At 37.6% G+C, this 27,766-nt stretch overlaps 1 long non-coding RNA gene across 1 annotated transcript in view; it reads right to left on the reverse strand.

Annotated features, from left to right (window-relative positions):
* The window catches only part of LOC139177092 (uncharacterized), a 167,220-nt gene that overhangs the window by 73,894 nt on the left and 65,560 nt on the right, over positions 1 to 27,766 (reverse strand). The window contains exon 2 of the long non-coding RNA XR_011561515.1: positions 25,088 to 25,163. This is a non-coding gene — a long non-coding RNA (uncharacterized lncRNA). The remainder of the gene's footprint in view (positions 1 to 25,087; positions 25,164 to 27,766) is intronic.

The following is a 27,766-nucleotide window of genomic DNA, read 5'->3' on the forward strand; positions in this document are numbered from 1 at the left end:
CCAAGTATTTCTTGGAAGCATCACATGTACTGTATGTTATTCCCATTGCTCTCCTGATCCTCATCACAGAATTCATTTCCAGCCTTCTGTGACTGGCAAATTTCCTGCAGAGCCTTCTCATAGCTCCCTGGAATTTCATTTGTCCCAAAAGGTAATTAAGTCATCTCTCTCTCTCTTTTTTTTTTTAATAAAAAGTAGGACAGTGGGACTTCCCTGGTGGTACAGTGGATAAGAATCTGCCTGCCAATGCAGGGGACAGGGGCTCAATCTCTGATCTAGCAAGATTCCACATGTCATGGAGCTTAGTAACTAAGCCCATGTGCTGAGCCCAAGAGCCGCAGCTACTGAGGCTGCACGCCACAGCTACTAAAGCCTGCATGCTCTAGGGCCAAGAGCCACAGCTACTAACCCCACATGCCTAGAGCCTGTGTTCCATAGCAACAATAGAAGCCACTGCCCTGAGAAGCCCATGCATGGCACCAGAGTAGCTCCCATCAGCTGCAACTAGAGAAAGTCTTTGAGCAGCAACTAAGACCCAGTGCAACAAAATTATTTTTTAAAAAAGTAGAACAGTGAACACCAAAAATTTATAAGAATCACTAGATAATTATTAGAAACATCAGTTTCTACCTGTGACCTATTAGAATCCATGAGAGGGGCTCTGAAAATCTTTACTTTTAATAGGAACCCCAAGTGATATTTTCACTAGGTGACTTTAGGACAAACTGAAAAAAGTCATAATAATTCTGACTTAAATATGTGGTGACCATATAGTTTACCATCTAAATAGGACACTCTCAAAAGGAAAAGCAGGGCTATTAATTCACTTGCCCAACTGGCAAAAACTGGGTCATTTCTGGACCAATCAGAACATATGGTCATTCAGGATATAGATCACTATGTTCATCTCCACCTAGGTCCTTTTTTTTTTTTTTTGTAACAGTTTTATGGAGATATATTTCATGTATCACACAATTTATCCATTTAAAATGTTCAACATACTTTTTTACTTGAATATAATCTAAGTTTTCCAATAATCACCACAATTAATTTTAGAACATTTTCATCATCCCTGAAAGAAACCCTGTGTCCTTTAGCAGTCACCCTTATCCCTCATGCTCCTTTCCAAGCTCTAAGCAGCTATTCATTTCTTTTCTGTCTCTGTAACTGCCTGTTCTTGAAATTTCCTAGAAATGGTGTCATACAATATACGGTCTTTTATGACTTGCTTATGTAACTTAGTATAATGTTTTCAAGGTTCCATGTTGTAGCATGTATCAGTACTTGGTTCCTTTTCGGTGTTTAATAACATTCCATGGTATGGATATACCACTTTATATTTACTTATTCATCAGTTGATGGATGTTTGGGCTGTTTCCACTTTTTGGCTATTAAAAATAATATTGCTACAAACATTTGTGTTGAAGTTTTGTGTGGACATATATTTTGATTCCTCTCAGGTATATACCAATGCCACCTCCCTTTTTGTCACCCCTACCTTAGAAGACCTTAATGAAGAGTTTTCATAAGCCTTTGTAGAAGAGCAAGAAATAAGTAAGAAGGATTCAAAGTAGAAAACTGTGTAACTTAGATTAAGTGAAATAGCTATTATGTTTCAAAAATACATTTATTCCCTTTCTAGCAATGACCCAAGTAACTGTTCAGAAATTAAAGTGTTTGAGGAGACACTAGGTAGGGAAGAACCAACATTAAGGATCAGTAAAAATCCCTGCTGGGCTACCAAGGATCCTTTCAGAGTTTAAAGTCATTCACTTAAAAGCAGATGGACTAATATATCAAAGCTAGTATAACAGCTGCAAAAAGCTCCTGGGTCTTTGTCCTTTGACCAAATATTTGCATTCTGTGTCTTGAATCAAAACTTTTAATTTCTAGTGTTAACAGTTTACTCACTGATGACTTCTTTAATTTGATCTTTTTCTTTAAAATGCATGACACAGGCGGAGTTTTCAGGAGATGTGTTTAACCTTGTAAAGATCTACACATAGGTGTAATGGTCTTATGTGAGGCGAGACACGGTAAAGTTAGTTGTGTTAAAGTAAAATCAATACCTACAGAAAAGAAAATTAGAAAGGAAACTGCTGGTTTTCCTTTCCTTTTTCTTCTTTCCTGTCACTCAATAGTCTGTACAAGTTTGGAACTCTAAGAATCATTATATTATAAAAGTCTCCAGGTTTCCGTTCTAATGGGTTCCAGGTTTTCCTGCTAAGGGGATGAAACTAGCAGACTTAGTAAATCCTTATTTATTTGTCCCAAAAGGCCAGGCGGTGCTTTTTCTTCTCAGTGCTGGTTTCTATTCACTCACTGCCTCTTCTCGGGTTCTTTTGCTGCTCATCATTAATCTTTCAAGCTACAGCTGGTAGATTCAGAACAAAACCATCAGAGGAACTGAAAAATGAAATATTTACCTGCAGAAGTGGGGGAAAAGGCCTATCAAACTTGTCCTTTCAAGCAATCACATTTTTATTTTATTCACTTTCTAGACAGAAGACAATACACACATGCACATGCATGTACATATATAGTCCCTCTTTGTGTTAATATTTTTATTATTTATATACATATATTTTTTACTATCTATCCGCATTTGTAATGAGGTGTAATATATAGTGCTCGGTTAGTTACCATGGAGACACTGGTCCTCTGTTTCTTATCACAGAGTCACACCATCGTCTGGTGTCAGCAAAGGAGGGATGACAAAGGCCTCCCCAAGAGCCTAGCTCTGCAATTACTGAGCAATCAGGCGCCTCTTTTAATAGAGCACATCCAGGTATACATGGCACCTCAGCACTGTCTTTTCTTCTTCCTTTTTAAACTACATAGCAGGATCCAGTTACCAAGTAGAGGTGGCTTCCTCTGTTAGATGGTCTGTTTATTCAGGATTCCAATGACATTCTTTGGTTTACTTAATAAAGCTGACTAGCTACCATTCTCTTTATTTTGAAATCTCCATTTTTTATAAACTTCAACAAGTATTTCCTTCTGAAGAAATACACTGACCTTCATTTTAACTGTTGATCTGTTCTTATGGTTTGCCATTAACTGATGAAATGAAGGAGTGGATAAATGAAAATCATAGCCTCTAAATCTCTTCTTACTCCAGACTTTTCCCTAACTTCTCTAACCAAATTGTTAAGGCTATTAACAAAATATTTTAAAATGGGAATGACTGGTGTTCATTTTTTATCTTCTAGTGGTGGCATAAATGAGAAGCTAGAAGAATCAAAGACATGTAACTGGAGAAACAAAAAACCTAGTTTTCCTTCAAGGATTTTTAACTTATTGGGGGGGTTAGTATGAGTTCTCCAGAGGTGACTCTGATGCTCCAACTCAGATGTTCTAAACTCACTTAGAAATTTGGGAGGAGGTAGAAGAAGATGGTGGAGGAGTGAGACGGGGAGACTGCCAGCCGCCCCACAAACACGTCAAAAACTCATCAAGATATGGAGCAACTCCTACAAAGCAACCTCTAGGCAACTTCAGAAGACCCCAGGCCCCCCGGGGGGCAGGCTAAGCTCCCTGGAATGACATAGGAGAGAGGATGGACACATAAAAAGGGAAAAGATGGAGAACTTCTGCATGAGAGCTTGTGCCCTGAGGGAGGAAGGGAGGGAGTCATGAAGCTGGAAGAGTTCCCATGCACTGAGAAGCTCCCTAACAGGGAGCTTTTTATTTTGGGGGTCCCAAGGGGGAGTTGCAGAATCTCAAAAAGCTGGACAAAGCTAGGACTTATAGGGAAAAAAACAGAGAAAGCTGAACTTCTCAACAAAATTCTAGCAAACAGAATTCAACAACACATTAAAAAGCTTATACACCATGATCAAGTTGGGTTCATTCCATGTTTGCAAGGGTTCTTCAATATATGCAAATCAATCAATGTGATACACAAACTAAAAGATAAAAAGCATATGATCATCTCAATAGATGCAGAAAAAGCCTTTGACAAAATTCAGCACCCATTTATGATAAAAAAAAAAACTTCAAAAATGGGCCCAGAAGGAACATACCTCAACACACTAAAGGCAATATATGATAAGCCCACAGCAAACATTATTCTCAATGGTGAAAAACATTCCTTCTAAGATCAGGAACAAGACAAGGGTGTCCATTCTCACCAATATTATTCAACCTAGTTTTAGAAGTACAAACTACAGCAATTAGAGAAGAAAAAGAAATAAAAGGAATCCAAATTGGAAAAGAAGTGAAACTCTATTCTCAGATGACATGATACAATACATAGAAAACCCAAAAGAAACTGTCAGAAAATTACTAGAGCTAATCAGTGAATTTAGCAAAGTTGCAGGATACAAGGTCAATATACAGAAACCACTTGCATTCCTATATACTAATAATGAAAAATCAGAGAAATTAAGTAATCAATTCCATTCACCATTGCCACAAAAAGAATAAGATATCTAGGAATAAACCTACTTAAGGAGACAAAAGAACTGTGTATGTAAAATTATAAGACATTGATGAAAGAAATTAAAGACAACATAAACAGATAGAGACATATTCCATATTCCTGGGAAGGAAGAATCAATATTGTGAAAATAACTATACTACCAAATGCAATCTACAGATTCAATGTGATCCCTATCAATTTACCAATGACATTTTTCACAGAACTAGAACAAAAAACTTTCAAAATTCATATGGAAACACAAAAGACCTCGAATAGTCAAGGCAGTCTTGAGAAAGAATGGAGCTGGAGGAATCAACCTTCCTGACCTCAGACTATACTATAAAGCTACGGTCATAAGACAGTATGGCAGTGGCACAAAAACAGAAATATAGTTCAATGGAACAAGATAGAAAGCCTAGAAATAAACCCATGCACCTATGGATACCTTATTTTTGACAAAGGAGGCAAGAATACACAATGGGGCAAAGACAGCCTCTTCAGTAAGTGGTGTTGGGAAAACTGTACAGCTACATTTAAAGAATGAAATTAGAACACTTCCTAATGCCACAAAGATCAACTCAAAATGAATTAAAGACCTAAATGTTAAGACCAGAAACTATAAAACTCTTAGAGGAACACATAGGCAGAACACTCAATGACATAAATCAAAGCAAGATTCTCTATGACGCACCACCTACAGTAATGGAAATAAAAATGAAAATAAACAAGTGGGACCTAATTAAACTTAAAAGCTTTTGCACAGCAGGAAACTACAAACAAGATGAAAAGATAACCCTCAGAAAGGGAGAATATAATAGCAAGGGAAACAACTGACAAAGGATTAATTGCCAAAATATACAAGCAGCTCATACAACTTAATACCAGAAAAACAAACAACCCAATCAAAGAGTGGAAAAAAGACCTAAACAGACATTTCTCCAAAGAAGACATACAGATGGCTAGAAAACACATGAAAAGATGCTCAACATCGCTCATTATTAGAGAAATGCAAATCAAAACTACAATGAAACACCACCTCACACCAGTCAGAATGGCCATAATCAAAAAGTCTACAAACAACAAATGCTGGAGAGGGTGTAGAGAAAAGGAAACCCTCTTGAATTGCTGGTGGGAATGTAAATTGATACAGCCATTATGGAAGACGGTATGAAGATTTCTTAAAAAACCAGGAATAAAACCACCATATGACCAGCAATGCCCTAACTAGGCATATACCCTGAGGAAACCAAAATTGAAAAAGACACAAGTACTCCAATGTTCACTGCAGCACTATGGAAGCAACCTAGATGTTCACCAACAGATGAATGGATAAAGAAGCTGCAGAACATATATACAATAGAATATCACTCAGCCTTAAAAAGGAATGCATTTGAGTCACTTATAATAAGGTGGACAAACCTAGAGCCTATCATACAGAGTGAAGTCAGAAAGAGAAAGTTAAATATTGTATACTAATATATATAATCTAGAAAGATGGTACTGATGAACTTATTTGCAGGGTAGCACAGTGTTCTTGCCTGGAGAATCCCAGGGATGGGGGAGCCTGGTGCGCTGCTGTCTATGGGGTCGCACAGAGTCGGACACGACTGAAGCGACTTAGCAGCAGCAGCAATGGAGAAACACACATAGAAAACAGACTTATGGACACACAGGGAGGGAAGGAGGGAGAGGGTGAGATGTATGGAAAGAGTAACATGGAAACTTATAATGCAATATGTAAAATAGATAGCCAATGGGAATTTGTTGTATGACTCAGGGAACTCAAACAGGGGCTCTGTATCAACCTAGAGGGGTGGGATGGGGAGGGAGATGAGAGGGAGGTTTGGGAAGGAGGAGACATGGGTGCACCTATGGCTGATTCTTGTTCATGTTTGACAGAAAAAAACAATATTTTGTAAAGCAATTATCCTTCATTAAAAAAATTATAAAAAAAAAGAAATCTGGGGTGAAACAGGATATACATGTATGCCCTGAAGCATTCTAATTGGCCTGTCTGTTACTGTAGATAGGCTTCTTACAAGAACACCTAGGTTTTGCCTTGTGTAGTATCTATAATGTTATAAACAGTTGTCTCTGATTCCGTTCAGAAGGTCTAAAAGTCTGCTAACATGGCCTTTTCCTTGGAAGGAGGAATGTTCAGGTATTTTAAAAAGCATGATCATTGCTGGGTGGAAGAAAATGGAGACAATGAAAAACAAAAAATGACTATGACATGATCACTGCTCTAAAAAAAATCTTAAAATCTAACTGGGGAAACAAGCCTTTAAACTTACACGCAAGGTCCAATCATTTTTATTAAATAGCCAAAAGTATCTACCAGCCTAGTGGTGGGGGGAGAACAAAGATCAATCAAGTCCAAAGATAGTAAGATTTACTGGAAGGCATGAGATTTAAGATTGGTCTTGAAGGATGAAGAAGAGAAGAGAAAAAAGCATCTAGGCAAGGAAAATAGCAGATGCTAAAATGGGGCAGTGGGAATGGTCATAGTCTTGCCAAAGGACCATGATAATGTTAACTTCACTGAAGCAAACCATTCCTGAGTTTCAAGAAAACTTTGAATCAATTCAGATGATGATGTTAGTCTCTTCCTATTATACCATCGCCTTCAACTGAACAAAGGTTCTACTATTCTCCTTTTACTAGAAAAAAAAGAGAGAAAGAGAGAGGGAAGGAAGATGTGGGAAGATAGGAGGGTGTCAGGGGAGGATGGGAGAGGAGGAAGGGGAAAAATAAAAAAAAGAGGAAGAGAGAGAGAGGGAGGGAAAGGAGAGAAAGAAAAGGAGAACAATTGTATTCAAAATGTCATAATAAAGAAGCAAAAAGACATTGCCAAATTTTTTTTTTTTTTTGCAGGTACAGAACAAAGTCGGCTTTCCCAGGCATAGTATGAACACATTCTGTGTTATATTATCCCTGTATGCCAGGAATGTCATTAATTAGACAGAAACAAATGACTGGATTATTTGCCAAATGCATCTCAGGAGATCAAGGGCTATGTACTCACACGTTTTCACCTATGCTCTGGAATCCTTGGCATAGTTACACAGTATGTGTAGCTTTGTCAGGAGCTTGACAGGAGCCTGAATTAATACTAGGTTTCTAACAAAGCACTGGTTCCTAGCATAGATGGTCTCATAAATATACAATTTCTTTCAGCTGGACACCAAATAGAAAGACATGTGATCAGTGGCATGAGTTAGGGGAAAAGCCAACATAAAAGTTTACTGGTGCTCCTTGAAAAATTTGCAGCAAACGTTTACTGGGAGGTGACTGGAAGCAATGAAGATGTTCACAAATACATGATAACAGTAAACATGAGCTATTCTATGTGCCCAGTACTATTATAAACACACCGTGTGCATGACCTCATGTAATCCTCACAACCCAAGATGAAGAGTAGTTACCTCCACACATTATGTATGAGGAAATCAGAGTTCAAGTTATGTTCGTTACATAACCTGTCCAAATCCACATAGTAAGTGACATAGACCTGACGGAACACAAATGACCTGAATCTATTAAAACAAAGGCAGAATTTACTTCAAACACATAATTACTATAGTATGGATTTCGTCAGCATTTTCCTCTCCTCCATTTCCTCTGATAAGATTATAATGAAAAGACATATAAGAAATAATCTTCAGTTCCTGTGTAAATTTTATCAAAAAGTAATCGCTGGGCAGAATATTTCTGCGTAGTCAAAGGAAGTGGAATGGAGGTATGATATTCAAAGGTAAAGATTTCTTAGGACACTAAAGGAAAGTTGTAAAACAGTGAAGATAATTCTTGTTCTTCAAAATGGTTCATCTTGTCTCTTCAGCTATGAAGGGACACATAAAAATAAAAATTCATAGAAGATTTTAGCATTTCTTTTCTTCTCTCAGTCATTTATTATTCTGTGACTGTAAGATTACAAGTTCCAAGGAGCTTTACTTACTTTATGACCTGGCCTGCCTGTCATTTCTTGACTAAGTCAGGCTTGTTCCGATCACCTGGAATTTTCACAATACTTGTTCCCTCCACTTGGAATTTACGGCAAACTTCTCAACACCCACGGCTCTGTTCAGCTATAGATCCTCAGGTTGACCTTTCCTGACTGACTAACCTATTTTAAGATGTTTCTCTTTTTTCCCTATCCACAACTCAATCTTCCTCACACTCTATTTCAAGAGCCTGCTTTCTTCTCCTCAGAACACCACTTTCAGAAGGTCTTTATTAATTAATCCACTTTTAAGTTATGCTTTATTTACATGGTTATGTATAAAATTGTGTGTTTTAGTCATTAGTGCTTTTCAAGTACTTATAAAATTAGTTGGTATATACTATGTAGTTGGTAAACATTTGCTGAATGAATGAATACCACTGTATCAGTCAGTGGGAATGGGATAATCCTAAATGAGACATGTTTGGTCATGCTTCACAACTTAGAAAGTGCACCCATATTCATCAATAATCAATACCCTACAGGAAGTTATACTGCATGCCAACTAGTTATATTAAAACACCTATAATGCAGGGAACTCTGTTTTCTATCAGGAGTCTTATTTGCTTGAAGGCCCTCAGCCCAACTTAAATGCTTGGCATAACTGTGTGACCAGTTACTGCTGAAATTCCTTTCAAAGCAATGGCTTAAGAAGGACAGTCAGTAGAATGTACAGAGTAACAAAATGTGTTATTTCAATGAGTTTTGAAGTTTTTATTGCCATTTCCAACAGACATTAAAGTTTCTGCTTTCATTTGCCAAAAATGTCCCTGAAAAAAGTGAGGTTTTTACTTCTGCTTTTTGGACTAGTACAAGTTATACTGCCCAGAGTAGCTACAAGGTAACATCATGTACTACAGAATGAGTATTTGTGTTCCCCCCAAATTTAACTGTTGAAACCTATTCCCTCAATGTGGTAGCATCTGAAGCTGGGGCCTTTGAGAGATGATTAGGTCATGAGGGCAGAGCTTTCATCAATGTGATTAGTACCCTTATAAAAGAGACCCCCAAAAACCCCTTACTCCTCCTGACCATGTGAAGACAGAAAAGGCAGCCAGTGATGAGCCAAGAAGCAGGTTCTCATCAGACACAAAATCTGTTGATAACCTGATCCTGGACTTCCCAGTCTTGAGAAGTGTGAGAAATAAACTTGTATTGTTTATAAGCCACCTAGTCTATGGTATTTTTTTTATCAGCCCAAACAGACTAAGATGTCACAGCTAAGAAATGAAAGCTAGCCAGTCAGATCAGGTAATTTTTTGTTTATAACCCCGAGTTACTTTGGAATTTTGTGAATATTCAAGGAGAGAATGGTAACCAGGGCTGAGAATTCAGTCTTACACTTTGGATGTTCATATGTTTCCTCTGATGATTTATATAGGAATTTGCAATGTGCCCTCATGGGTTCCATCCCATTCCATTTTCACTGGCCTGATGTTATACTGAAAGATTAACAGCTTGGATCTGTCTCTTGCTTCTCAATTTCCCACTTCTGGGCTTGGAAAAACCCGTATTTGGATTTCGGAGAAGATACAGGTAGCAAAGCGGAGATGGCAATGGCAACCCACTCCAGTACTCTTGCCTGGAAAATCCCATGGACGGAGGAGCCCGGTGGACTGCAGTCCATGGGGTCGCTGAGAGTCGGACATGACTGAGAGACTTCACTTTCACTTTTCACTTTCATGGATTGGAGAAGGAAATGGCATCCCACTCCAGTGTTCTTGCATGGAGAATCCCAGGGATGGGGGAGCCTGGTGGGCTGCTGTCTCTGGGGTTGCACAGAGTCGGACATGACTGAAGCAACTTAGCAGCAGCAGCAGCATAGGTAGCAAATGGTTAACCTTAAACTGAGAAGCAATTATGTTTCAAAAACAATCACTGGCATTTTTGCTGCTACATGATTTTTTCTATGTTTTCATTTGCAAATGAGGCTTAGGTAACAAGTATCAAGAAGAAAATTCTATATTAGAATTGACAAAGAGAACCCAGTTCCTTCCATTATCTCCAATGGAAGTCTTGATGCTTTTGGTTAAACTGATACTGAAAGTTTTTTCTACTGTCTTCTCTTTTCAACCAAAGGAAGAAACCACGGTTCACAAAGACTTCCATCAAGATTTCTGCTCTTTATTCATCAAGGAGTTTTGTTTCATTTTTAGGATATCACATTGTTTCAAACCTTTTTTCACTATGGAAGTGAAAACAGATGTTGAGATCCTTGGACATACCTGGTGGAAAGAAACCCCACTCCTACTGTAGTCCGGAATAGTCTCCAGTCACAAGAATGCACATTACTAATCATTCTATTTTGTGGGTTACTGTGAAAATGTATATCCCATTATGTATTTGTTAACTGATAATTTTTTAAAGATTTATAAGTTGTATGCTTATCTTCGAAACATTTCTAGCAATTTCACCTTAAAAATTTGCATTGTGGTTCATATATCTGAAAAGGATGTCTTTAGTAAAACATAATGTTCAATGCTTCATGTGAAATTCTCCTAGAAAAGCTTTTGGCCCTTTATTATCATTCCAGGGCAGGTGTAAAGTGAGAAAGCTGATAGAATCAGCACATGGGGCAATATTTAGTGAACTGCATAAAGGCAAACAATATGGTAAGGAGACCCATAATAAATCCACTGTTACCAGGATTGCAAAGGAATATAGAAAAATAGCTGTGTAAGAATGCTCTTTTGAATAGCTGTGCAAAACCTTTCAGATTACCTAAGTGTAATAAAAGCCCCAGCTTTAGTAGTCACTAAAGTTGACAAATCCTGGCTTGAACACTCTCCCTCCCTTTTTCCATTTTAAGTAGCTGGTATATTTTAAAAAGAATATAAAAACAAATATTAACAGAAAGAAAATCAACAAATTGTGGCAACATCCAAGAGGAACATATATTACCAGAAAATAAATAAAAGGCCAAATTTTAGTCCTTATCCTGTGAGTACTTTTACCTTAATTCATAAGAATGTCTGCAAAAAATTATAAATTAAGACTTATTTTTAAACTTTTTCTTAAATTTATTTTTTATTGAAGGATAATTGCTTTACAGAATTTTGTTGTTTTCTGTCAAACCTCAATATGAATCAGCCATAGGTATACATATATCCCCTCGCTTTTGAAGCTCCCTCCCATCTCCCTCCCCATGCCACCCCTCTAGGTTGATACAGAGTCCCTGTTTGAGTTTTCTGAGTCATACAGCAAATTCTGTTGACTACCTATTTTACATATGGTAATGTAAGTTTCCATGTTACTTTTTCCTTACATCTCACCCTCTCCTTCCCTCTCCCCAAGTCCATAAGTCTATTCTCTTCGTCTGTTTCTCCACTGTTGCCCTGTAAGTAAATTCTTCAGCACCATTTTTCTAGATTTCATATATGTGTATTAGAATATAGTATTCATCTTTCTCTTTCTGACTCACTTTACTCTGTATAATAGATTCCAGGTTCATCCACCTCATCAGAACTGACTCAATGCAATCCTTTTTATGGCTCAGTAATATTCCATTGTATATATATACCACAACTTCTTCATCCATTCATCTGTCGATGGACATCTAAGTTGCTTCCATGTTCTAGCTATTGTAAATAGTGCTGCAATGAACAATGGGATACATGTGTCTCTTTCAATTTTGGTTTCCTTAGGTTATATGCCTAGTTGGGTAATTGCTGGGTCACATGGTGGTTTTATTCCTAGTTTTTAAAGAAATGTCCATACCATCTTCCATAGTGGCTATATCAATTTACATTCCCACCAACAGTGCAAGAGGGTTCCCTTTTCTCCACACCCTCTCCAGCATTCACTGTTTGTAGACCTTTCAATAATGGCCATTCTGACCAGTGTGAGGTGATATCTCACTGTAGTTTTGATTTGCATTTCTCTAACAATGAACAGTATGAAAAGGCAACATGATAGGATACTGAAAGAGGAACTCCCCAGGTCAGTAGGTGCCCAATATGCTACTGGAGATCAGTGGAGAAATAACTTCAAAAAGAATGAAGGGATGGAGCCAAAGCAAAAACAATACCCAGCTGTGGATGTGACTGGTGATAGAAGCAAGGTCTGATGCTGTAAAGAGCAATATTGCATAGGAACCTGGAACATCAGGTCCATGAATCAAGGCAAATTGGAAGTGGTCAAACAGATGGTAAGAGTGAATGTCGACATTCTAGGAATCAGTGAACTCAAATGGACTGGAATGGGTGAATTTAACTCAGATGACCATTATATCTACTACTGCGGGCAGGAATCCCTCAGAAGAAATGGAGTAGCCGTCATGGTCAACAAAAGAGTTCGAAATGCAGTACTTGGATGCAATCTCAAAAACAACAGAATGATCTCTGTTCGTTTCCAAGGCAAACCATTCAATATCACGGTAATCCAAGTCTATGCCCCAACCAGTAATGCTGAAGAAGCTGAAGTTGAACAGTTCTATGAAGACCTACAAGACCTTTTAGAACTAACACCCAAAAAAGATGTCCTTTTCATTATAGGGGACTGGAATGCAAAAGTAGGAAGTCAAGAAACACCTGGAGTAACAGGCAAATTTGGCCTTGGGATACAGAATGAAGCAGGACAAAGACTAATAGAGTTTTGCCAAGAGAATGCACTGGTGGCAGCAAACACCCTCTTCCAACAACACAAGAGAAGACTCTACACATGGACATCACCAGATGGTCAACACCGAAATCAGACTGATTATATTCTTTGCAGCTAAAGATGGAGAAGCTCTATACAGTCAACAAAAACAAGACTGGGAGCTGACTGTGGCTCAGATCATGAACTCCTTATTACCAAATTTAGATTTAAATTGAAGAAAGTAGGGAAAACCAATAGACCATTCAGGTATGACCTAAATCAAATCCCTTATGATTATACAGTGGAAGTGAGAAATAGATTTAAGGGACTAGATCTGAGAGAGTGCCTGATGAACTATGGAATGAGGTTCGTGACATTGTACAGGAGACAGGGATCAAGACCATCCCCATGGAAAAGAAATGCAAAAAAGCAAAATGGCTGCCGGGGGAGGTCTTACAAATAGCTGTGAAAAGAAGAGAAGCAAAAAGCAAAGGAGAAAAGGAAAGATATAAGCATCTGAATGCAGAGTTCCAAAGAATAGCAAGGAGAGATAACAAAGCCTTCCTCAACAATCAATGCAAAGAAATAGAGGAAAACAACAGAATGGGAAAGACTAGAGATCTCTTCAAGAAAATCAGAGATACCAAGGGAACATTTCATGCAAAGATGGGCTCGATAAAGGACAGAAATGGTATGGACCTAACAGAAGCAGAAGATATTCAGAAGAGATGACAAGAATACACAGAAGAACTGTACAAAAAAGATCTTCATGACCCAGATAATCACGATGGTGTGATCACTCACCTAGAGCCAGACATCCTGGAATGTGAAGTCAAGTGGGCCTTACAAAGCATCACTACGAACAAAGGTAGTGGAGGTGATGGAATTCCAGTTGAGCTCTTTCAAATCCTGAAAGATGATGCTGTGAAAGTGCTGCACTCAATATGGCAGCAAATTTGGAAAACTCAGCAGCGGCCACGGGACTGGAAAAGGTCAGTTTTCATTCCAATCCCAAAGAAAGGAAATGCCAAAGAATGCTCAAACGATCACACAATTGCACTCATCTCACACACTAGTAAAGTAATGCTCAAATTTCTCCAAGCCAGGCTTCAGCAATACGTGAACCGTGAACTTCCTGATGTTCAAGCTGGTTTTAGAAAAGGCAGAGGAACCAGAGATCAAATTGCCAACATCCGCCGGATCATGGAAAAAGCAAGAGAGTTCCAGAAGATCTATTTCTGCTTTATTCACTATGCCAAAGCCTTTGACTGTGTGGATCACAATAATCTGTAGAAAATTCTTCAAGAGATGGGAATACCAGACCACCTGACCTGCCTCTTGAGAAATCTGTATGCAGTTCAGGAAGCAAAAGTTAGAACTGGACATGAACAACAGACTGGTTCCAAATAGGAAAAGGAGTCCGTCAAGGCTGTATATTGTCACCCTTCTTATTTAACTGCTATGCAGAGTACATCATGAGAAACGCTGGACTGGAAGAAACACAAGCTGGAATCAAGACTGCCAGGAGAAATATCAACAACCTCAGATACACAGATGACACCACTCTTATGGCAGAAAGTGAAGAGGAACTAAAAAGCCTCTTGATGAAAGTGACAGTGGAGAGTGAAAAAGTCGGCTTAAAGCTCAACATTCAGAAAACGAAGATCATGGCATCTGGTCTCATCACTTCATGGGAAATAGATGGGGACACAGTGGAAACAGTGTCAGACTTTATTTTTGGGGGCTCCAAAATCACTGCAGATGGTGACTACAGCCGTGAAATTAAAAGACACTTACTCCTTGGAAGGAAAGTTATGACCTACCTAGATAGCATATTGAAAAGCAGAGACATTACTTTGCCAACAGAGGTCCATCTAGTCAAGGCTATGGTTTTCCCTGTGGTCATGTATGGATGTGAGAGTTGGATTGTGAAGAAGGCTGAGCACCGAAGAATTGATGCTTTTGAACTGCGGTGTTGGAGAAGACTCTTGAGAGTCCCTTGGACTGCAAGGAGATCCAAGCAGTCCATTCTGAAGGAGATCAGCCATGGGATTTCTTTGGAAGGAATGATGCTAAAGATGAAACTCCAGTACTTTGGCCACCTCATGTGAAGAGTTGACTCAATTGGAAAAGACTCTGATGCTGGGATGGATTGGGGGCAGGAGGAGAAGGGGACGACAGAGGATGAGATGGCTGGATGGCACCACTGACTTGATGGATGTGAGTCTGAGTGAACTCCAGGAGTTGGTGACGGACAGGGAGGCCTGGCGTGTTGTGATTCATGGGGTCGCAGAGAGTCGGATATGACTGAGCAACTGAACTGAACTGAACAATGAGCGATGCTGAGTGTCTTTTCATGTGTTCATTAGCCATTTGTATGTTTTTTTTGGATAAATGTCTGTTTACGTCTTTTTCCCACTTTTTATTGGGTTGTTTTTCTAGTATTGAGTTGTATGAGCTGCTTTTATATTTTGGAAATTAATCCTTGTCAGTTGTTTCCCTTGCTATTATTTTCTCCTATTCTGAGGGTTGTCTTTTCACCTTGTTTACAGTTTCCTTTGCTGTGCAAAAGCTTGTCAGTTTAATCAGGTCCCACTTGTTTACTTTTGTTTTTATTTCCATTACTCCAGGGACAGAAGAGCCTGGTGGGCTGCTGTCTCTGGGGTCACACAGAGTTGGACACGACTGAAGTGACTTAGCAGCAGGAGCAACAAGAGGTAGGTCATAGAGGATCTTGCTTTGATTTATGTCATCGAGTGTTCTGCCTATGTTTTCCTCTAAGAGTTTTATAGTTTCTGGTCTTAACATTTAGGTCTTTAATTCATTTTGAGTTGATCTTTGTGTGTGGCATTAGGAAGTGTTCTAATTTCATTCTTTTACATGTAGTGGTCCACTTTTCCCAGCACCATTTATTGAAGAGGATTTCTTTGTCCCATTGTATATTCTTGGCTCCTTTGTCAAAAATAAGGTATCCATAGGTACATGGGTTTATTTCTGGGCTTTCTATCTTGTTCTATTGGTCTGTATTTCTGTTTTTGTGCCAGTACCATACTCTCTTGATAACTGTAGCTTTGTAGTATAATCTGAAGTCAGGAAGTTTGATTCCCCCAGTTCCATTCTTCTTTCTCAAGACTGCCTTGACTATTCTAGGTCTTTTGTGTTTCCATATGAATTGTGAAATTTTTTGTTCTAGTTCTGCGAAAAATTTCATTGGTAAATTGATAGGGATCACATTGAATCTGTAGATCATTTGGTAGTATAGTCATTTTCACAATATTGATTCTTCTTACCCAGGAACATGGAACATCTCTCTATCTGTTTATGTCATCTTATCTTCTTAGTTAAGTTTATTCCTAGATTTTTCTGTGTACAGTTCGTCTTCTTAGGTAAGTTTATTCCTAGATACCTAATTCTTTTTGTTGCAATGGTGAATGGGATTGATTCCTTAATTGCTTTCTGATTTTTCATTGTTAGTATATAGAAGTACAAGTGATTTCTGTGTATTGATTTTGTATCCTACAACTGCTAAATTCACTGATTAGCTCTAGTAATTTTCTGATACTATCTTTTGGGTTTTCTACGTACAGTATCATGTCATCTGGAAACAGTGACAGCTTTACTTCTTTTCTGATCTGGATTCCTTTTATTTCTCTTTTCTTCTCGACTGCTGTAGGACTTCCAGAACTATGTTGAATAATATTGGTGAGAGTGGACAGCCTTGTCTTGTTCCTGATCTTAGAGGGAATGCTTTCAGTTTTTCACCATTGAGAATGTTTGCTTTAGGCTTAGCATATATGGCCTTTACTATGTTGAGGTAGGTTCCTTCTATGCCCATTTTTTGAAGAGTTTTAATCATAAATAGGTGCTGAATTTTGTCAAAGGCTTTTTCTGCATTTACTGAGATGATCATATGGTTTTTATCTTTCAATTTATTAATATGGTGTATCACATTAATTGATTTCCATATATTGAAGAATCCTTGCACCCCTGGAATAAACCCAACTTGATCATGGTGTATGAGCTTTTTGATGTGTTGCTGAATTCTGTTTTCTAAAATTTTATTGAGGAATTTTGCATTTATGTTCATCAGTGATAGTGGCTTGTAGTTTTCTTTTTTGTGCATTGTCTTTGGTTTTGGTATCACGGTGATGGTGGCCTCATAGAATTTAAACTTTATTAAATGTTTTCACTAAAAAGTTAGTATATGCAATATTACTGATTAAGGACACTAACATTCATACAACTAAGTGAGGATTTTCCCTTACTGTGGGGAAAATTATATGTCTATTCCACTGATAAGTGTACTGCACATTTTTTGTTTTCTAGCAAAGTTCTTTTGAAATGGGCTTTAGTATCATTTTAGGAAGACAGACAAAATCCATCTAATTACTTTAAAAATTCATCTTTTTCTTTATAGAACCAAAAACCTCCCACCTTGGTTACTAGACCTATTTCCAAATGACTCCTGTTTCAAAAACAAAGATACTATCAAGAGTTGTAAAAGTTAGTACATGTGTCATGGGGACCTTATATCATCTCTTGCATCCATCTTTTCTTTTTCATTCCTGCAGTCAATGCCCCAGCCCAAATCCTCATTTCCCCTTCCCAGACCTCTGTCTTTTAAGTAATGTCTTTCTGATGATCAATTATGCACACTACCACCAAGATCATCTTCTCAAAGCATAACTCTTTTGTCTTTTACCCTCTTGGTCACAAATGCTCAGTGGCTTCCAGGGAAGATTCTCCACTCTCTCACCTTCTAACACTTACAAAGTACACACTATGTGCCCAGCACTATTCTAGGTAGTTATACTTATTCTTCATTGTAAGGAAGGTAAAAATATTATCCCCATTTTACAGATAAAGTATTATCCCCATTTTACAGAGTTCAAGTCACTTGTCAAAGAACACAGATAATAGGCTTCAGTACTGAGAGTTTTACCCAGGGATTCTGGCTCCAGGATTCTACCTGCTTGTTTCTTTTCCTAGCTTAACTATGACTCATCCTTCTCTGACTAAACCAAATGCTTTTCTGCTTTGGGGTACTGGTTACAATTCTCTCTGCGCTGGCTATCCACATCCATCAAGTTCCATCTGAAATATCATCTTTTCCAGGAAGCTCACTGAGATGCTTCTACAAATAGTGCAACACTGTATTTTGTACTATTTGTACATACATTGCTAAATTATAACTTGCAGGAGCAGAACCATTTCTCACTTTCACTGGCCCCCTTCAGTGTCAGTTACTAACAGAGAAGACTGGCAGGCAATTGCTACAATTGAAATAAATGAACTACTGATGGGTGCTGCTGCTGCTGCTGCTAAGTCGCTTCAGTCATGTCCGACTCTGTGCGACCCCAGAGACGGCAGCCACCAGGCTCCCCTGTCCCTGGGATTCTCCAGGCAAGAACACTGGAGTGGGTTGCCATTTCCTTCTCCAATGCATGAAAGTGAAAAGTGAAAGTGAAGTCGCTCAGTCCTGTCCGACTCCTAGCAACCCCATGGACTGCAGCCCACCATGGGATTTTCCAGGCAAGAGTACTAGAGTGGGTTGCCATTGCCTTCTCCGGCACTGATGGGTGAAATCATGAAAATAAATACATTCACCATAGGCAAAAGACAAGTCTAAGTTTTTGAGAATTTTTCTTTTTTTTATTTCTACAGATGCCTGCATCTTGCATCTATTTTGAGCTACTCTTCCTCTTATTCCTATGAAATAAAAATCAAAATGTTTCTTTTCTTTCAGTTTTTGTTTAATTAAGATGATTTTCTATATGATTGACTATAAAGGCCATAATTATACTATCAAATTCTTTCAAAACAACAATTTAATGCAAAATCTTAACACTTGGCACTGTTTAACTCTAAAATGTAGTAATTTTTAAAAACCTGTGTGGGAATAAGGTGAATTTATTCAGGCTATTTTTGCTGGAATGCAAATGAAAGTTATGGCTACCTTATTATTTACTACTATAGCAAGCTCCAGGAGTTGGTGATGGACAGGGAAGCCTGGAGTGCTGCAATCCATGGGGTTGCAAAGAGTTGGACACAACTGAGCAACTCAACTGACTGAACTGATACACTTTTGTAAAGAGGAAAGGTTTATAAGTTGTTAGAAATAGTAGATGGCCGTGCCAAACCAAGATCCTTTCTGATGTGTTTATAAGAGGCATCAGTTATTATAAAACCAGGAACGACAACATGAAAACAGAAGACTATAGCTCAAGCAAGGTACACACCTTGATCTTTTTTTAAAATTTTATTTATTTATTTTAATTGGGGGCTAATTATTTTACAGTATTGTAGTGGTTTTTGCCATACATTCAAATGAATCAGCCATGGGTGTACATGTGTCCCCCATCCTGAACCCCCCTCCTACCTCCCACCCCATCCTATAGTTAAAATATTTAGGAAAAAAAGAATCACAGGATTGTGAAGTTAGAAGAGGACTCATTAGAATCTTCTTGAGGGACTGTAGATATGACGGCAGAATAGAAGGACTTGAGCTCACCTTCTCTCACGAAAACACCAAAATCACAACTGATGAACAATCATCACCAAAAAAACCTGGAACCTACCAAAAAAGATACTCTACATCTAAAGACAAAGAAGGAGCCACAGCAAGATAGGAGGGGTGCTTTTGCAATATAATCAAATCCTGTCAGTTGGGTGACCCACAAACTGGAAAATAATTATGCCACAGAGGTTCTCCCACAAGAGTGAGAGTTCTTAAACTCATGTCAGACCACCCAGCCTGGCGGTCTGGGATCAAGAGGAGGAGCCCCTGGAGCATTTGGCTTTGAAGGCCAGTGGGGCTCGAGTACAAGAACTCTACAGGTCTGGAAAAAACAGATTCTTCTCTGACCCAGGGCAAAGCAGTGACTCCACAGGAGCCTGAGCCAGACCTATCTACAGGATTTGGATGGCATCCTGGGGTTGGTGGAGGTTGGCTATGGCCCAGTACAGGGTCAAGGACACTGGTGGTGGAGGCCCCTTGGGAATATTCATTGGTGTGAGCTCTCTTGAAGGCTGTCATTTTGGCACTAAGATCTGGCTCCATCCAACAGCCTGCAGGCTCTAGTGCTGAAAAGCCTCAGGCCAAACAACCAGAAGGGCAGGAACACAGCCCCACCTGTCAACAGACAGGCTGCCTAAAGTCCTTCTAAGCCCACAGTCACCTGTAGATGCACCATTTGACATGACCCAGCCACTAGAGGGACAAGATCCAGCTCCACCATCAGTGGACAGAGATCAGTCCCTCATATCAGGAAGCCTGAACAAGCCTCAGAATCAACCTCACTCACTAGGGGACAGACACCATAAGTAAGAACTACAATCCTGCAGCCTATGGAAAAGAGCCCACAGACACAGAAAGCTAGACAAAATGAGATGGGAGACAAATATGGTTGAAAAAAAGAAAGATAAAACCCCAGAACAACTAAGTAAAGTATAGATGGGCAATATGCCTGAAAAAGAATTCAGAATAAGTATAATAAAGATGATACAAGATCTCAGAAAAAGAATGGAGGCACAGAATGAGAAGATTTAAGAAATGTTTAACAAACAGGTAGAAAATTTAAAGAACAAACAGATAAACAATACAATGACTTAAAAAATATACCAGAAGGAATCAACAGCAGAATAACTGAGGCAGAGGAAGGGATAAGTGAACTGGAAGACAGACTGGTGGAAATCACTGCCACAGAACAAAAAGAGAAAAGAATGCAAAGAAATGAGAACAGTCTAAGAGATCTCTGGGACATTAAACACATCAACATTCACATTATAGAGGTCCCAGAAGGAGAAGAGAAAGAGAAAGGGCCTGAGAAAGTATATGAAGAGATAATAACTGAAAACATCTTTAACATGGGAAAGGAAACACTCACTCAAGTCCAGAAAGTACAGATAGTCCCATACAAGATAAACACAAGGAGGATTATGCCAAGACAGACATTAATCAAATTAACAAAAATTGAAGACAAAGAGAAAATGTTAAAATCAACAAGTCAAGGCAAAAAAATAACATCTAGGGGAATCCCCTAAAGTTATCAACTGATTTTTCAGTAGAAACTGTGCAAGCCAGAAAGGAATGGCATGAAACATTTAAAGTGATGAAAGAGAAAAGCATGCAACCAAGAATACACAGCAAGGCTCTCATTCACAGAAAAATCAAAAGCTTTACAGACAAACAAAAGCTAAAAGAGAATTCTGCAAAACCAACCCAGCTTTACAACAAATGCTAAAGGAACTTCTCTAGGTGGAAAAGATAAGGCCACAACTAGAAACAAGAAAATTACAAATGGGGAAGCTCACTGGTAAAGGTAAACATACAGGAAAGGTTGGAAATCATCCACACACATATTTCAAGAATATAAATGCAGGTTATTGGAAACACATTTGAAAGTAAGAGACCAGGAACCTAACACAATTTTGTATGATTATAGACTACTGTATCAAAACCTCATGGTAGCTGCAAACCAAAAACCAACAGATATACACACACACACACAAAATCTAAATCTAACACTCAAGATAGTCCTCAAGTCACAAGAGAACAAAAGACCAATGCAAGAAAAAAGACCTGCAAAAACAAATCCCAAAATAACAATAAGAACACACATATCAATAAGTAGCTTTGATGAAAATGAATTAAATACTCCAACCAAAAGACACAGAATGGCTAAGTGGATACAAAAACAAAACCAGTATATATGCTGTTAACAAGAGACCCACTTCAAATCAAGGAACACATACAGACTGAAAGTGAGGGGGAAGGTATTTCATGAAAATGGAAATCAAAGGAAAGCTGGGTAGCAATACTCAAATAAGGAAACATTCTCATTTACCACGACATCAAAATAAAACAAAATACCTAGGAACAAATCTAGCTAAAGAGATAAAAGACCTATACTGAAAAGCATAAGGTACTGATGGAAAGAAATCAAAGATGATATAGACAAATAGAAAAATACAACATGTTATTAAATTGGAAGAATCAATACTGTCAAAAGCAATCTACAGATTGACTGGAATCCCTATCAAATTACCAATGGTATTTTTCACAGAATTAGACAAAAAAAAATTCACAATTTGTATGCAAACACAAAAGACCCCAAATAGCCAAAGCAATCCTGAGAAAGAAAAACAAAGTTAGAAGAATCAGGATGCCTGATTTGAAACTATACTACAAAGCTACAGTCATTTTAAAAAGTATGGTACTGGAACAATAACAGAAATACAGATCAACAGAACAGGATAGAAAGCCCAAAAATAAACCCACACACCTATGGTCAATTTACCTATAACAAAGGAGGCAAGAGTATACAATGGAAGAAAAGACAGTCTCATCAGCAAGCAGTGCTGGGAAAATTGGACAACTACATGTTAATGAATGAAATTAGAATATTCTCTAACACCATACACAAAGATCAACTAAAAATGGATTAAAGACCTAAACATAAGACGAGATATTATAAAACTCTTTGAGGAAAACATAGGCAAAACATTCTTTGACACAAATCACAGTGACATCTTTTTTATCCACCTCCTAGAGAATGAAAATAAACAAATGGGACCTAATTAAACTTAAAAGCTTCTGCACAACAATGGAAACCAATAAAGAAAATGAAAAGACAACAGAAAAAATGGGAGAAAATATTTGCAAATGATAATCTCCAAAGTTTACAAATAGCTAATATAGCTCAATATTAAAAAAAAAAAAACAAAGAACTCAGTCAAAAAATGGGCAGAAGAGCTAAACAGATATTTCTCTAAAGAAGACACACTGATGGCCAAGAGGCACATGAAAAGATGCTCACCATCATTAATTGTTAGAGAAACGCAAATCAAAACAATGATATGTCATCTCACACCAGTCAGAATGGTTATCATCAAGAAGTCTACAAATAATAAATGCTGGAGAGGGTATGGAGTAAAAGGAACCTTCCTATACTGTCGGTAGGAATGTAAACTGGTACAGCCACTGTGGGCAACAGTAAGGAGGTTCCCTAAAAAAACTAAAAATAGCAACTATATGACCCAGCAATCCCACTCCTGGGCATGTATCTGGGAAAAAACATGGTTCGAAAGCATATATGTACCCCAATGTTCTTGACGCACTGTTTACAATAGCCAAGACAACAAAGCAATCTAAATGTCCATCCACAGAGGAATGAATAAAGAAGATATGGTAAATAAATACATAAAAAAGAATGAAAAATTGTCATTTGCAGCAAAATGCATGGACCTAGAAATTATCATACTAAGTGAAGTCAGGCAGAGAAAGAGAAATATCATGATACCACTTCTATGTGGAATCTTAAAAAATGATACAAATGAATTTATTTTAAAAACAGACTGAAAAACAAACAACTTAAGGTTGCCAAAGGGGAAGGGTCGAAGGGGGAAAGATAAATTAGGAGTTTTGGATTAATACACTACTATATATAAAATAATCAATATGGACCTACTGTATTGCACATGGAACTCTACTCAATAGTCTATAAAAACCTATTTTGGAAAAAATCTAAAACTATATATATATATATGAATGTGCAACTGAATCACTTGGCTGTACCCCTGAAACTAACACAACATTGTAAAACAACTATACAACAATATAAAATAAAAATTTTAAATGTTAAAAATAAATAACATTTTCATTATGCATAGGAAAAACTTAATCTCCTTCCTTTGGCTGGGAACACATATACACAGCCATTGTAGGTAAATTAAGAACATTCTTCATGTTTAGTCTCTCTTAGGGTTGGAGATTCTATCATTCTTTTTTTTCTATCATTCTTTTTTGTCATTCATACAGTACTTATGCTACATTTAAGTCTATTTCTCTTCTGTCCTGAAGATGGACAAGAACTGGCAACCATCATCTCCATAACAAGAGCCTTCCTGTACCTGAAGATAATGTTTAATCCCTGATCAGTTTTTTTATCTCAAGAACAAAAAAAGTAACTTTTTTTGTGTTACAAAAATATGATTTAATGTTGATCTACATGTAACATCCTAGAACTCTAAGGAAGTGAGGGAAGAGGAAAGGAATAATCAAAACAAAGGTTTATATATATAATATATTATACATATTATTTATATTATTATAATATATAATATAATAATATATATTATTATATAATATATAATACTATATAATAATATAGTATTATAATATATATAATAATATATTATATATATATAACAAATCAAAAACAAAGGAACAGCAGGCCAGATAAAATAGGAAATAAAGGCTACATGGAAAGAATTAAACATCCTTGACGGACTCCAAAAATAGTATCTGAGTGCTCATTATTTGCAAGGCACTATGTAGAGGGCTTTATGCAGTTGTCGTATAGCTAACACTTAACTGAATGTGTACCTCATGTCAAGCATCATTCTATGTGCTTTTCATATATGAACTCACGTAATGTACAGTCTTTACAACATCGCAAGTATAAGATATTTCCGTATTTCAGATAAGGAACTGAAACAGAGGCTTGTAACACCTTTATATTCTTAGTGCATTCTTTTAAGGACATCATTATTCCTATTTTACACACGTAAAAATTGAGTATCACATTAAATAACTCGCCCATGATCAAAAGAGTTGGTAAGTCAAAGAGCTGGGTTTTAAACTAAGAATTCTCTGATTCCAAAGTACTTTCTGACTACATGTTTAACTTGAGAAAAAAGAAAATACTAACAACAATAAGCACAATAGAGTATATCACATGCTAGTAGGCACTATTAAAAGAGTTGGGGAAATGCAACTCAAACACAGGAGGTCCTGTTTCAGAGCTATGCTCTTACCACAACACTATATTGCCCCTTGTAATCAAAATATATAATGGGAGCAACTGACTGGGGTCATGAAAAATGAGAATGGTCTCACCTGTAAATATATGCTGGTACTGCCATATAACTAATACTTGTTGAACACTCACTAAATAACTTCTGGAAGACACTGTAACATGTGACCTAGATCCCCCTCAGGAATGAAGGACTTATTGGACTAGTTGATGGGAGTTCCAAAAGAAGACAGCCCTCAACTACCAGGTCTCATTGAAAAAACTTACCTGTGGGGTTGGCTGAGGTCTTCGCTGGGATGCAGTGCAGCTCATTTCCTACAGGTGTTAATCCAAAGAGTAATCCCTAATAAATAAGAAACATCCTGAATGTTAACTTTGACCTGAGAGTTTGTTTCCCTAGGAACCCAACCTGAAACAACATTTCACAGAATCTCATTTAACTCTCACCATCCTATGAATCAGACGCTATTATTCTCATATACTCATTTTACAAACGAAAATACAAAGGTTTAACTTTCCCAAGGTCATAGAGCTGGTCAAGGATGGAAACAGAATTTGAACAGAGAAGTATAATTCTAGAGGTTATACCCTAAATTTCTATAAAACTGTATATATAGAGACAGAATCTATATATACAGACTGTTTATGTTGAGACTTGTCATTAGTTCAACATGTATTTAACACGGAGGGGAAAGAGGCACTGTGAGGACTCTAAGATCTTAAAGGGAAAAGATATCTAACATTTATGTTTAAAGCATAGGCAAGAATAATGTTAGCAGCTGGAATGACCTGAAATGTAAACCAGGTGGCCTGAAAAGGAAGACTGGTCAAGAAAATAGTCAAACAATTTTTACCTCTATGGCTTCCACAATTTATTTAAGAAGAACAAACGAAGGACCAAAAGTTAAAAAGTTCCCATATGAAAGAGGAGAGGAAAATGTTCAATTAAAGATAAACCTTACACATTAAATAATCTTAAATTCAAAGAGAAAAGGCTTCACTCTCCAATATGCAGTGTTTATCATTTGATACATCTGTCTAAGCATCTTTCCTCATATGAGAGAAGTTGAAAACACAAAATGGCATATGGACCGGACTTTAATGAGAAGTTACAGGGTATAAGTTCAGTTCAGTCGTTCAGTTGTGTCTGACTCTTTGTGACCCCATGAACCGTAGCACGCCAGGCCTGCCTGTCCATCACCAACTCCCGGAGTCCACCCAAACCCATGTCCACTGAGTCAGTGATGCCATCCAGCCATCTCATCCTCTGTCATCCCCTTCTCCTCCTGCCCTCAATCTTTCCCAGCATCAGGGTCTTTTCAAATGAGTCAGCTCTTCGCATCAGGTAGCCAAAGTATTGGAGTTTCAGCTTCAACATCAGTCCTTCCAATGAATACCCAGGACTGATTTCATTTAGGATGGACTGGTTGGATCTCCTTGCAGTCCAAGGGACTCTCAATAGTCTTCTCCAACACCACAGTTCAAAACCATCAATTCTTTGGTGTTCAGCTTTCTTTATAGTCCAACTCTCACATCCATACATGACCACTGGAAAAACCATAGCCTTGACTAGAAGGACCTTTGTCAAAGTGATGTCTTTGCTTTTGAATATGTTGTCTAGGTTGGTCATAACTTTCCTTCCAGTCTATCTGTTCACAATATTCTAAGAGATGTGGGGCAGTGTTAAAAGATGGGGTGGGGAGAGAGGAGTTAAGGCCATAGTTATGGCCATAGCCATAGCTTTTGCCTGAGTTATACTATTCAATCACAGATTTCCTCCAATGTTAAAAATTTCCAAGTACTATTAGCCATCTTAATTTTCTCACTTTTTCCAGAACAGATAAGATTCAAGACATAAATCCCTTGACTCATATGTAAGCTTAAATTGTGCAGAATCTATGTTTTAAAACTACACTTTTTTTATGGGCATGAAAATTTTCCTGTATTTCCAACGGAAGGAAGGGGAAAATTACAACTAAAATAAAAACCAATATTAAATTTATTCTCAGTGCTCACATGTCCTGGGCACATTTTTTATTTCACTCAAAACCTAAAGCAAATTTAAAATACATTCAGAACATGAGAGGGCCTGAAAAACCAAGTTCAGAGAAAATGGGATGCAGTTAGCAAAGATTACATGCATCAGTGAACTGTACTAAATTGAACACTTTTAAATGCCAGAGATTTTCTCTGTGAAACTGGGGGGTTTGAAAGGAAAATCAATAATGTTGGGAAAGAGAAACCTTCTTCACACATCTCTAATTAGTCATGGCAGAATCTGGTGGATTTCCATATTACAACTGGATCAAACTTGTGAAATTGGTTTTGATCCCAGACTCATTCAGTACATCTTCTAGAAGCTCCAGTCAAGACAATCAAAGGCTTTTCAACCTTGAATGATCACCAAGATCACTCTTTCAGTGTGCATCCATCCTATATTATGTTCAATGTCTGTCTAATGTTGCCTCCAGCAAATCTCCCTGGAATTACCCTGAAAGAGCTCCATTTATTAGAACAGGCAAAGACTCTTCAAAACTGGTCAGCTTCAACTTTAGCTTAAGCCTTCAAAATCTGTATTAGTAAGTGAAACCAGGCATAAAGAGGCATAGTTCTTCATATCTTTTATTTTTTTAATAAGTAAGATAAATATTGGCCATATTGTTTACATTAGGGCACAAAGTCTTCTGTAAAGTCACCACTTAAGTTTAATAATGAAATAGGTGAAGATTTTCTGTATTTTTCTAAATAATCAATATCAAAGCTGCTGATGCAAATTTATTTGAACCCCAGGGAACATATCCTTTGAAATTCTGGGAAATTTTTAAAAACAGTGTGCAAATCAATAAGTGGACAAAAACATCTCTGTCAATGTGTTCATTTTTATTTGGAGAGGAAATATATCTTTAAATGTAAACTCTCACTCCCTCTATGAACCCTTTCCCCAAA

The sequence above is a fragment of the Bos indicus genome, chromosome 18 (genome assembly GCF_029378745.1).
Source record: "Bos indicus isolate NIAB-ARS_2022 breed Sahiwal x Tharparkar chromosome 18, NIAB-ARS_B.indTharparkar_mat_pri_1.0, whole genome shotgun sequence".
NCBI lineage: Eukaryota > Metazoa > Chordata > Mammalia > Artiodactyla > Bovidae > Bos > Bos indicus.